We start from the raw sequence: 13,897 nt of genomic DNA, 5'->3' as shown, positions 1-13,897 counted from the left end.
GATTGGGTGGCTTAAATAACAAACATTTATTTCTCAAAGTTCTGGAAGCTGGGAGATCCAAGATGGAGGTGCCGGCAGACCCAGTGTCTGGGTAAAGACCCACTTCCTGGCTTCCTGGTTTGCAGATAGCTGCCTTTTTGCTGTATCCTCACATGACTAGGGGTGGGGGTAAAGAGCAAGCTCTCTGGCTTCTTTCTTTTTCTGTTTGGTTTTTTTTTTTTTTTGGTCTCCTCTTATAAGAGCTCTAATCCCATCATGAGGACCCCACCCTCATGACCTCATCGAAAACTAATTACCTCCCAAAAGCCCCGCCTCCTAATTCCATCACATTAGGGGTTGGGGCTTCAACATACGGATTTGGCTGGGGAGGGCAGGGGGAATGGACACAAACATTCAGCCTATAATAGGAAGAGAGGGAGGAAGCATTGAAGAAACCTGCTCCCAAAGAACCAGTGGTAGACCAGATGTATGATTTCTGCCTTCTCTCACCTTCCCACTCTGCTCACTGCTGTATACTCCTGGCATTCAGAAAAATTCATCTTATTGGCTGGAAAGTTATTCACCCAAATTTGACGCTTGACAAGCTGTTTGGAGCAGTTGCTGTTGAGTGTATGTTATCACAGAGGCTAAGAGATTGGGCTTTGGGCTCAGACATGCTCAAATCTTGTGTCTGCTGTATCTTAGTCATGTGAACTTGAGCAAGTTAGTTACTATCTCTGTCTCAGTTTTTCATTTGTAGATTTAGAATAATTATGGTACCCACCTCATAGTGTCACTGGAGAAGATAATCCACGTAAAGTATTTCGCTCAGTGTCTGGCACACAGAAAACCATCAATACACGGTAGCTATTATAGTGGCTCATTCAAAGATAGCTTTATGATCAGTATTTCTACCAGCACTTGAGCAGCATCTGGTCTAAGACAAGATGCCTTCTTGCACTATAAGAAGAAGCCTAGTGAGGTGGTTCAGCCCGTATGCTCTGGAGCCAAACTCCAGCATGTATTCAAATCCCAGTTTGGTGACCTTGGGTAAGTTTCTTAACTTTTCTGTACCTCGTTTTCTTTATCTGTAAAATGGGGGTGATAGTAGGACCAATTGTTCTAAGAATGAAATGAAGTGATACGTGTAAAGTTCTCAGAACAGTGTTTACTTTGTTATTTTATTATAAGCAGATGAAACCTGCATGCTAGTTAAAATTTGAGGTGGGGAATGAAGGTGTATCAAGCCATAGGCCATATCAACCTGTAATTCATATATTAATTATTCAGTGGATAGATTTTTTGCCTTGCTATGAATGATTATTGATCTAAAGCAAAATACCCCACACATTAAATATAAAATTCCCTTGACCTTGCTATAATACATGTAAATAACAATTACCCAAAGATAATGTATATGCAATACTGCTCATCCATCATGGGCAGCTCGATCAAGAACATGGTTTTCATTAATTCTCCAAATTACCTAAATCAAAACATTTCATTCTTAATAGATATATATTAGAGTCCATAGTGACTGAATTAAATTATACTTGTTTTATAATATAGTGTTTTGATGTACAACAGACTATCAAAGGAACCATCTTTACAAGGAAAACTTGAGAATATTGTTAACTTACTCACTGCATGACCTATTTAAGCTGCCCAGATTCTTCTTGTTGTAGACTGCATAATTAAATTTTAAATGGAACATGATAAAGAAATTATACTAGTGATCTCCAGAGATTTTGATACTCTATTTGGCTTTTTATAAGAGTATAGCAAAGGCATACTTTAAAATTTAATAAAGGCCTGCCCTAATTTTTTTCCTTTTAGATTTTCCTTATCTGCTTAGTAATTCAAATCTATATTGTATTATCCACAAGTGTTACCTGAAATGATCAAAATAAAAATTCTTAAAAGCACATTTATCCCAATTTGAGAATTCCATTATTTGCACATGAGAGCTTTTGTGAGCAGTTGAGTTCCTTTAAGAGAAAACCTGCCATTTCCTGAATTTGTCACCGTAGAGAATTGGGGCTTTATTCATTCTGTTTGTGGAAGCGTTCGTATCTTCAGAGTTTCTAGAGCAAAGGAGTAGAAAATGGTTTCCGTGGAAGACATAATTTTGCAATTAGAATTTCTTATTTGCTATGTAAAAGTCACACTTCTTGAGAGGATTAAAGGGAGAACACACACACACAGATGCACGTGCATACACACATCCACATGCACTCACACAGGCACACACACTCACAGATGCATGCACACACACATGCATGCACACATGCACACACAAATACACAGCCTGCAGGAAGGCGAGCCAATGCAGAACGAAAAGAGAATCCTGGCTTAAGCATCCTAAGAGCCTCTTGGGTAAATAATTTTGTTTCATAACCTTCCATCGTTCATTTTCTTTTGTATTTAAAGGGACACCGCCAAGATAAAATTATCTGTTAAATACAATTTTCTCATCTTTACTTAATGAGGCTTTGTTGTATAAAGCACAGGCATGTTAGGAGGGAAGTTTCTCTGGCTTCCCTGAAGGGTTTCAGATTTTGCTGTCCACTGAGCTTTCACAAAACACCAGCTGGGAGAGTTTCTCTCCCTGTTCAGGGTTGGTTTGGTTTTTACACCTTCTTAAACATTTGCCTCCATTGATGTTTGGAATTTTCAAGCTACCAGGAGCATATAAATTAATAAAATTCATTCTCATTTATGCATACATGTTTTTAAACCTTGTAAACCTTTCTTTTCAGATTAGGTTTTGTAAATGTTTCTATTACAGATTTCCCTTTTCCTTCTTTCTGGCAAATATACAGATTTCCTTTTGGACCCAAACCACTCAAGCATCCTATGTTGTTTTCATTTTTCAAATAAGCAACATTAAACTCACATAACACTATATAAAACCAAACTGAGGCGGTGACACAAGCCAACAGAGAAAATAAATTCACCATTTAGCCTGACTATTCATCCTTAACCCTCCATTTGTCATGCTTTCAGAGAGGAGGGAGGGCGTAACTTTAAGGAGTAATGCTTAGCCACTTAAAGGATTCTGAAGAGAAATCCATATCGGGAGCATGATTATCCAGTGAATAAGCGGAAATTCTGCTTTACCACCACAATATAGCATTTGAGACCCTCCCTCACCCAGATTCAGACCTGTGGATCTCAGGCTAGCATCTACAAGAGTGACACCTGGTGGCTTGTAATTCATTATAGTGCACCAAGTTCCCGTTCCAAAGTAGACAAATCCTTCCCAAATTAGGCTTTCCGTGAAATGGGTTTCTGTGGTTAGCTCACAATTTAAATAAACGTTTAATGAATAATGAAGATGCTTATGGACATAATAAATAATGAAGCTTCAAAATGCATCTGTTGACGTTAACAGTATCGTTCTTACCAGTTGCATGATTGAGCACCCACATGAACAAGGAAATGTATGAGGTCTTACGGAGGATGCAGGGTTTGATGAGCCCTGCCTTTAAGAACCGAAAGATCATGGGGCCGGCTCCGTGGCCAAGTGGTTAAGTTCGCGCGCTCCGCTGCGGCGGCCCAGGGTTCAGATCCTAGGCGCGGACATGGCACTGCTCATCAGGCCACATTGAGGCGGCGTCCCACATCCCACAACTAGAAGGACCTGCAACTAAGATAGACAACTATGTACAGGGGGAGTTTGGGGAGATAAAGCAGAAAAAAAAAAAAGATTGGCAACAGTTGTTAGCCCAGGTGCCAATCTTTAAAAAAAATAAAGAACCTGTTCTAAAAGTGGAAATCAGAATTATAGGAGGAGAAAGCATGTTCTTCTTAGATCCCAGTGTTTCGCACAAAGTCTGTCACATGATGAGCTGAAAACATTTTTATTGAATACATTAAGTACCATATAAATTGACCAAATATTTAAGCTTAGAGGAGAGAGAGAACAATTTTTGTATGGCAATTACAAAAATATCACAATGGAGGATGTAGATCTTCTTGGAAAAGAAACAGCAGTAATAAAGCAAAGACGAAGGAATATGGTGTATCTTGAAGTGGAGATTCAACCAGCTGGTTTTAACCAGATGGCCTGTTGAGAGAATAATGAAATATGAGATTAGAGAAGTAGGTAGAAGCCAGCTTGCAAGCTTTAAAATGATGGAAGAGTTTTGCTTTGGGTTTGCTTTGTCTTGTGTTCAGGAGGCCATTGGAGGCATTTGACTAAGACAAACATATAATTCAAAGAGTGTGTTAGCAAGGTCAATCTGATGGTGTCCTGCGAAGTGGATTACAATGAGAAGAGCTCCACCAGCCCATAAACTCCCTGAGGACTAGGACCAAGTCCATTCTGCTCACCTTTCCATAGCACAACCCCTACCACAGTGCCCACAGACCATAGGTGCTCAAATATGTGCCAAATGAATTAATGAGTAACTAGGAGTTAAGGCTTTTTCTTATAAATAGTTGCTTTAAATAGTTCAAGTGAGGATAACAAATGTATGAACTAGACTGGTCATTGTAGGAAGAAAAAAGCGGTGGTGGACTACAGAAAATACTGGAAAAAAACAAATCAATATTACCTGCTCAAACTCAGGTGATGAAGGAGAAAGCAATCCAAACGATGGCCCAGTTTCCAGTTTGGGAATGTCATGGTGTCACCTGCAGAAACCAGGGAGGTTTAGAGGAAGAGCTGGTTGGGAATTGTGGAGGCAGGAAGAGGGTTGTTTTATATTGCGTTTGAGATAAAGGCCAGATGAACATTTCTGGCGGAGGGGTGAGAGGCACTTTGGGATGTGGAACGGGAAGGTTGAGTGTTGAATAATAAAGTGTCTTGGGAGTTGTTTTCATGGAAGTTTAGTTGAAGTCGTTTTGTACATACAAACAGATTTTTGCAGTTGTCTTTCATGGTGGCATCCCTTGCCAAATTAGGCAAGATGCAATTTGATAGGCAGTCCTTGAGGACAAATAAGGTTGAGGCAGAGATAAGTGTAATACCCAAATGGTTTCTAATTCATTCTGGCAATTTCTCAGGAAAATAAAAAAAGGAGTTCTGTGGGATGACCTACATACAGACTATATTCCCTTTTAAGTGTCCACCTCAATTGCCATCTTGTTCTTGACTTTCATTATGAAAATTTGGTCCATGACACTCTTAGAGGGGTTCTGTTGGCAACGGAATTGTGTATGCTGCCTGCTCTCACTTGGCCTTCCTCGTCTTGGCCTGGTGCTTCTTGGCTAATTCCGTCAGGTCTGAAGTTTCGTCTTTTCTGAGTTCTTGCCTGAAGCTCTGGCAGCTGACAGTGTTCAGCTGAGAAAGCTCTATCCAAGTTCTGCTTCCATATGGCAACAGTTTCTCCCTAAGACCAGGGTGACTTGAAACCGAAGTTTAATGCAATATTTTAGCTCTTCATTTTGTAACCTAGCTCCAGTATTGCCTAAATATTATAAATTTGGGCAATTAAATGTTATTAATGTTAAAAGCAATAATAGATAATAATAATATTAATAATAAATAAATAATAAAAGTGCAGAGATTAGTTTGGGGATGCTTTGGGACAACTTGAAGTATAACAGTTTAAGGAAAAATAGGTCATAAAGGAGCTTATACAGTGTTGTCAGCCCAGAGGTTGTTAAGCCATGTAGATTTTAAATTTTGTAATGTACATGGCCATTCAAACATCGCACAGAGATGCTTGTGAGGGCGAAAAAGTTATGCTCCTGTTTCTAGCTATAGTAACCGACAACAGGACTGTAGACTTGAAAATGAGACCTTGTGAAAGGAACTAAGGACTGGAGAACAGGATGAAGTCAGAGTCATTATCGTGATTTCTCATAACCCAATGACTGCAAAGATTTCTTACACACTTCACTCTTTTCTCTTCCTCTTCCACTCTCACTGGGGTCTCTCCTGTCTTGGCTATACATGTGCATTGTAGTTGACTTTTTTAAAGTAGAAAGAAGCAATAACACCTTTAGAAGGAACAGAGGTAAAGAAATGATTACTCTCACTCAAAAAAAATTAATTAAAAAAAGCTTAATAAACAAATACTTTTCCTAAAAAAAAAAAAAAGAAATGGTTACTCTCAGTAGAGCAATAACCACATTTTAACATAAAAATTGTCCAAAATCACAAAGTAATCTGCATAAGAATTGTGCAAATATTCTTGATATGTGAACGTTCTCCGTCCTAATGTACGCCTAGCCTGTTATTTTTTGTGTGTGAAATCGTAGGACCTTAGAGCTTAGATGGAACTTGTTTTGTGTCATCTCCTTGTTTCACAGATGAATAGACTGAGCATCAGAGAGTCAAAAGCAAGTCATGATAACCACACAATTTAGGCTTGCTGGGCAGGCCAATATTTGCTTGGTGTGGATGGAGTCCAGTTACCATTTCAGGGCCTGTTCTTGGCTCTATGGAGCCCTTTCTCTATTTTCTGGTTGTCTGTACCTTTTTCCCCCCACTTTTCTGGTAACTTTTATCTCCCTCGCCCACCCACCTCTGGAGACAAAAACTTCATTTCCAGTCTTTCCATTTATATCATGTTATATCGTGTTGTACAATAGTGCTTCTCAAATTTACATGTGCGTGTAAATCACCAGAGGATTTTATTGAAATGCGTATTGGGATTCAGTTGGTCGGGGGTGAGACCCGAAATTCTGCATTTCCAACAGCTCCCGTAGGAGTTGTGAGGGTTCTGTGGACCACCCTATGAGCAGCAAGGGCCATGAGGGCCCCCAGGCACATCCTATTTGATAGAAGTAACGGTCACTTTCCCAGTTCTACACCCGTATCTTTAGGAATATGATGCTTTTATTTATATTATTCTGCCTTATCTCTGGTTGGCTTTTTGCCATTTACTTTCTGAGGAGATGCTGCAAAGCATTTTAGAAACTGCCACTGCAGGAGTAATTTCTTTTCAAACCCTTGAGTTACTGGAAAACCACTGTAGAAGCCTGTGGATTGAAAAGAACTGTATAAAGGTGATATTATGGTATCAAGCCTGTATGAGTTTAGGATACAATACCAATAAAGATTTGATTTTCAATTCTAAGTTTATGATGAGTACCTATCGCTGAAGGAGAGACCAGAAGTTTTGCTATTAGAAAGTTTTTATTTTATAAATATGAAGTCTTATTTATGTCACATAATTGAGTTTCCAGATACTCTCATTCTGTTCTGGTGACTGTAGACAGTAGAGGTCTAGGTCGTATGACAGTATGACTATATATATTCACATTTATATTCAGGAATCAGCTTCAAAGCTACAGTCACTTCACAGGCTCTATAGCAGATTCCCTGAAAATGACATTTATTGACGCCATAGATGTTAAAATTGTCTTTGTTTCATTTATTCCATGAAGCTGAAAGTATTATAGAAGCAATATGGTTTCTCTCCTTTCACCCCATTCCCATTCATCCTATCCCCTCAACTAAAGCAAACTGAGATGTCTTGGATATAGCAATCTAATCTGGAATGACTCCAGAGAGATAGAGAGAGAGGTAACACTGAATATTCAGAATTCAATAATGAAAAATAATCACTTTAGTGAAAAGCCAGCTGTTCTTTCTTTTCTAATGGGCATGTGATGTTGATGAAAAATAGCATTCAAGTAAAGTTTACCAAGTGGAATTGGTTTGATTCAGGGTATTACACTATTTTGCAGAATAGGAAATGTTATTTAGGTTTAACAAAAAGCTGAGCAGCACAGTCAGCCCAAAGACCCAAATACCAAAGGATTATCTTTAAATTTAGAGAATGAAAAATGCTGGTGCATTATATTTAAGGTATTGCATGATAATTCTTTTGGAGAATATGCCTGTGTTTTCTATGTCCTTCAAATTTCATTTAGCTGAATGCTTAATGGATTTTTGTGACGCTTAGGGATATGTTAAAATACCCTTGCAAACATACCAGGCAACTTGGGTTTAGATGATTCTCAATTTGAATTATATAGCATTCTGCTATTTTCCTACTTGGAAAATAGGAGTTGTGTGACAATTTGGAGTTACTTTCCTGTGTCTCCCTGATGCGTCTGTAAGGTCAATGAGTTCCCCCAAAGTAGACCCTGAGACAAGGATTGAAGTCCAAGGACATGAGGGAGTGGGGAAGTGAGGCAGGATGGGAGGACAGCCAGTAAAGCATATGTTCATGAGTGGGCTACTCCCTGAGCAAGGGGGCTCAAACCCACCGGGACCCAGTCGAATGCTGTCTAACTGAAGGCAAGCAAGCTGTGGTATTTTCCGTAATGCGTTGTCCAGTGGTTGACGTCACTCCAGGGGCATTAGTTCTTGAACACTTCCGTCTTCCCCATGCTCAGGTTAAGCACTCCTAGAGCCTGGGAAAGCTCCCTCTGAAAGGTAGAATGAGGCAGGAATCCATAGGTTTCTAAGGAAGGATCTGCAGGTCACCTTCAGGACAAGCTGAGGGCATACAAGCTGGGCATTCACAGTATCTTATCAGTGTGGTCACTATTGTATTCCCTGGTACCTAGCAGATCCTTAACATGAAGCAGGTGCTTAATGAAGAAAAGAAGAGAGGAAGACCAGGAGGGAGAAAAATGCACGACTCAAGTAGAATTGGAAGAGCCAGCCTGGGCTGCGAGTCAGCCAACAACATAGGTAGATCAAAGATTAGAGATAGTTTTTGAAAACGGCATTTCACTCCTGACTTAGGTCCCCAAGCTAATATCTAAATTTTATGCTTGCCAGATTTATTATGAATGAGGAGATGAGAAAAGAAAAGGGAAGGTAGGCATGAGAGAGCAAATAGCTCTGTGTATCAACTACCTCAACTCCAAAGGTTGGCACTAGGGGACTTCAACTTTTGACATCAATAGTTACATTATATCCACATAATTTTTTAAAAGATTAACAGTATGTTGATCTTTGATTATTCAGTATATCTGAGTTCCCAATATTCCAGTCGATTCCCAGTTATCAATGAATCATTAAAGAGCTGTGTGAATTATCCACGCTAAGTCCTGGACTAGAAAACAGGAGAAATGCCTTGCTTCTTGGTTGTGGAGGAGGAGAAGTGGGGTGAACTGGGAAGTGCAGGTCTAAAGTAAGGACAGTAAGTGTCCAACATCCAGACAAAAATGGAAAGATTACTTTGATTACCTGGATGTTTGCAGATTTCAAGACGTTCAGTATAACACAAGTGGCTTTGCGTACATTCTACTAACATATTTGATTGAACAGTACCATGTTCTGTAAATCACACAGATATTTCAAATACCTGACACTAAGCATAGGAAGAGCTGGAAACAGCAATGTGATTGCTTGCATTTATTATTCTGATAGTTCTTATTGTGCAAATAGGTAGTTATCACCTGGGAGTGTTTCTCTTTAGCCAAGCATGGATCTGATTGTGTGTTTTATATGTGGCTGTAGTGTGTGTGTATGTTGGGAGGAGGTTGGAGGGAGGGATTCTTTCCAAAAATAAGTATTTTTTGGCTTATTTGCTGGTTTTGATCGTCTCTAACTTTTGTAGCACTCATGACTGTTCGTTGATTCAGCGAATGTAAAAACCTCAAAAGGCCATTTCTCTACCAAACAGCACTAACTATGACAACTGTGTTAACTTCACAACTTACAGTCCGAATGTCCTTTTGTCTCTTTTCCTGGGGCCTGAGTGATGTTCTAGAGAAATCACAGCAGAGGAAAATGGGGCATGTGGGAAAGCAGCATCAAGTATGCAGAGTTTGATGGTATCAGCAAAGAGTTAGTAAGTTATAAATGCTTATTCCTTGCCAAAAACATGCGCAGAAAGAACTTGGCAATGACTACTTTCTTTTTTCCTGGAGGAGTTTGGAAATGTGCTACGGAGACGCCAGGTCCAACATGGACCAAGAGTACTGAAGTGTTTTCATGCCCCTGGAGCCTGATGCTGTCTCTCTCTCTCTCTCTCTCTGGGCCTCCCCTTGGCCCTGGAACTGGATGGCAGGCCAGTTACAGAGTAGTATGGTAGTTCAACCCATAAACATTTGCTTTCTTCTTGCAGGACTCCTAGCTACTCCTGACAATTTCCTCATCCTGATTTATTGACTTAATTTTTGGTTGGCAATGGTGGTAGTTATAAAGTCAATTTACCCCAGAAAAAAAAGATATTTTGGGAATTCATTAATGCTAAGATTGTACTTGGATGCTAGACTCACTTCCCAGCTGCCCAAAACAGCTACATAAAACAAATAAGTGCCACCAAGCAAGTGACACCTAATTGCCAAGGAGGAACCAGAGGTCAAGCCAAGGGTGGGCTCAAGGCAGGACCCTATATCTGCTCTAGTGGGTCAAGAGACGGGTATCACTATCTCTGCAGGATGGCAGGAAACTTGGTTGAGCTCTGAAAGGAGAAAGGCATGTGGATCTGGGACCTAGAGAAGTTGGCAGGAGCAGAAACTTAAGTGTGCACTTCTTACTAGAATGAGTGAATTATGATAGGGAACAAAAGGGAAACTGACCTACAACTAGATTAGGAAATATTGTGAGGCTCTAGAAGGACTCTCAAGCCCTGGGCAAAACACTATTCTCAAAAAACTAGTTCTACCACCTACCACCAAAACTAAGTTGGTCACCAAGATGGCTCCTTAATGGGTTGACTCTGTAACTTGACCATCTGAGGGTGGGCTAGCCATGCCTTAAAGGGTAGTGCTCTGCCCACACAGGAGAAGGAAAGCTCAGTCTATATTCACTATGAAATGACATAGTATGTCTTGGGTACAATTTAAATGGAAGTCAAGAGTCCCTATTCTAGACTGGATCTATCTAGGTATGCAACTTGGAGTCTCTTCAGTCACTTTGCCTGATTGGATTTAGCTAGCTGATCTGCAGAATGAGAGATTTGCCCTAACCCCACCAATAAAACCTTACAGAGGTTGCCAGTAACCTATGAATAGCTAAATCCAATCCCTTGTGTAGACACTTCAGTGCACAAATTGCTTAGTCTCTTGGCAGTATTCAATACCATTGACCACTTCTTTCTTCTTGAAACACTCCTTCACCTGGTATAGATATAATTTCAGAAGTCATTACCAAACATTATCTTTGAAGCGTGGGGCCATTTTTGACCTGGGGAAAGTATTTTGCGTGCAAAGAGCGAAGGGCCTTGGCTAGCAGCTCAGTAATTACACATGCGCTAAGGAACAGTGAAGAAGCTGTATCCAGCAGAAGTATTAACCTAAGAGGTAAGAAGGTAGCCAGATTGGAGTGGCTTTCAAAGTGAGTTGGAAGTGAGCAAATCTACAAGATTCAGTCAAGATGCTCAGCTTCAAAGGGAACAAGAGAGAGGCAGTGGTAGCTGGTGGGACATAATGGACTTTGAGGTAGGATGCTTCTTAAAGATAGGAGAGACTTACACATGTTTAAATGCATAGAAGGAATTGGTAGAGAGGGTAGAGGAAAGGGGCAGTCCCAAAGAAGGCAAGAGGGCATGGAACCCAGGGCACAGGTGGGAGGATTAGCCTGAGAGAGGACAGCCAACGCTTGCACGCAAGCAGGGTGAAAGGAGAAAAAGATGTGTGTGGATTCAGGTCAATCTGTGGGACTGGCAGCCTCGATAGGTCTCCTTGACATTCAACCCAAGAATAGACTAGAACAGTAGGACGATGGCTCCGGAGCAGCTAATGAGCCTGACACTGGGGTAGGAAGAACAAGGTTGGAGGGTGGCAGATGGGACAGCTCCCTCCTGCCTTGCCACATGCATTTCTGCAGTGGGATGAGGAGTTATGCACAGCAGCACGGACAAAAGAAAAGAAAGATGAAGAGGGGAAGACGTTCCTAATGCGGCCAGGAAGAGAGCAGTGAGGGCTGGTGAGGCAAGGAAGGCTTCATGGAGGAGGTGGGACTCAAGCTGGGCCTTGGAGGATGGTCAAGACATAGGCGTTCAGGAGAAGGAGGAAAGCAGGTAACACATGCTGAGAATCTGCTCCTTACCAGACCCCGGCGTATGTCACCTGTGCTCACCACAGCGTTCTGTCAGAGTAGTGACAAGACTTGCCTGTGGTCTTTCCGCTGGTAAAAGGAGGAGCCAGCCCCTGACCTGAGGCCTGTGAGTCTCCAGTTTATACCACGCTGTGTCTCGAGGACTGTGGGCAAGTTGAGCGCCACGTGGGCTTGCTGGGCTTGTTAGAACAGCTCTGACATTGGCAAACTCCGTGCCTAGCTGACAAGACGATGTCAGTGAGCCTGGGAATGTGGCTCAGGCTAAATGGAGGTGGCGAGAGCTCTAGGAGCCCCTGGGCGGATCTGAGTGGCAACTGGTGTTCATGGCAGTCTCTGGCATTAAACCCCATGGGGCTGTGGATGCCAGATACCTGATGTCCAGAAGGAGGTGACGCAAGGGCCTGTCAGCAGCTGTTCTAGGACAGAAGCCCAGGAAGGTGCCAGTTAACTCTGTTGACAAATTTCTGACTGGGTTATTATAGTATGTTAATGTGCATTCTCAAACAATAGGTTTCCATCTTCCACTTTTTCCCCCTGCTGGTTTGATTGAGAAAACCATAGCGACCAAAAGTGCAAGATTTATACAGATAACACGGCGGGGGATTGGGGTAAGGCGCAGGGGGCCCCCTCTGGGAGGAATTTACCTTTTAAAACTAGAGGGGGAACAGGTGCTCTGGAAATGACTCGTAACTGCATGAGGGTGGGGATGGCATTCCTGAAGGGAAAGGTTACTTAGATTAACAACACTCTGCTGAAAATGATGACATCCTGGCTCTGTCATTAAAACAGGTGGCTGTCATTATGGCCGCTCGCTCATAATGAGAAGATAATACAGGCTGAGAGAAATTTATATAGGCCCCAGAAAGATGAAATTGCACATAAAGGCGGAAACAAGGCATAAAGAGGGCCAATTTGGGGAATTTCTCTCCCCACAGGACTGCACGTGACACTCATTAATGGTGTACCATTTGTGTCGCTCTGTGCAGAGGCTTACATTACCTACAGAGCTTTCATTTATTCAGGTTTATTCAAGTATCATTTGGGAAAGATTTTTTTTTTTCCTTTGGATGTCTTTCTTCCATTTAAGAGAGTAGTAAGTATAAAAATTTACTACGTACGACAAAACTTACCCATTTTCTTTTCCTATGAATGATAATACTGCTCAGTAGACTGCTGGAAATCAAGAGTTGGCTCCAAATAATGATGAAGTCATAAAGGGGTTCCTGTGCTTTGTGAGGTTACTGATGGGCCTACATGCCCTATTTTCTTTTTTTAAAAAGATGAAGGTAAAAAAAGGTTAGTGTTAAAAAATATTTAATTTAAAAATCACTTATGTGTTGCTAATTATTGCCAGACACTATCCCAAGTATCTAATAAATACTAACTCACTTAATACTCACAAGAACACTTCTAAGGACTGTTGGTATTTTCATTAAGAGCTGAGGCATAGAGAGGTTAAGAGATTCGTCCAAAATCACACAACTGGTCAGTTGTAGAGTTGGGATTCCAACTCAAGCAGACCCACTCCAGAGGCTACACTCCTAATTACTACAATACGCTGGCTACCCTCCACCCATTTTGTTTATTTGCAGTTTTAAGGGGCACTTAACTCATTTGTCCCATCTTTGAGTCTCTCCTCTGCTGAGAACAATTTTGAAATCTCAGCAGGTTTGACATTGTTGCATTGTCTGGTAAGACACCAGAATGGCACTGGAGCTTGAACAAGCAGAGGTGTTTTCCATTTCACAGGCCATCTTTAAGATGTGCAACACATGCCACGGTCAGACCATCAGAGCCCAGCTCAGCCTGCTCTGTGTACAATTGGGGGAGGTAAGGTAACCTTTTAAATCCATTAGAAGTGCACCCACTCTCTCCCAAACATGAAGGCTCAACGCCGAGTTTCAGGTGTGCTTACACACTTACTGTAGCCAGCCCCTTCTTGACTGCACAAAATCCTACTTTTAGATGCACAGCTGGAAGGATCTTTCTTTGGCAATC

At 41.3% G+C, this 13,897-nt stretch overlaps 1 protein-coding gene and 1 long non-coding RNA gene across 23 annotated transcripts in view; one reads left to right on the top strand and one right to left on the bottom strand.

Annotated features, from left to right (window-relative positions):
- CELF2 (CUGBP Elav-like family member 2) overlaps positions 1-13,897 on the top strand; it is a 789,997-nt gene that overhangs the window by 408,526 nt on the left and 367,574 nt on the right. The window lies entirely within an intron of this gene.
- On the bottom strand, positions 3,827-4,678 carry LOC139080520 (uncharacterized). The gene is made up of 2 exons (XR_011535083.1): positions 4,539-4,678; positions 3,827-4,048 (listed from the first exon to the last, which is right to left on the bottom strand). It is a non-coding gene; the product is annotated as an uncharacterized lncRNA (long non-coding RNA).

The sequence above is a fragment of the Equus przewalskii genome, chromosome 30 (assembly GCF_037783145.1).
Source record: "Equus przewalskii isolate Varuska chromosome 30, EquPr2, whole genome shotgun sequence".
Taxonomy (NCBI): Eukaryota; Metazoa; Chordata; class Mammalia; order Perissodactyla; family Equidae; genus Equus; species Equus przewalskii.
Note: the sequence above shows the minus strand (reverse complement) of the source record. Positions and strands in the feature narration are given on the sequence as shown.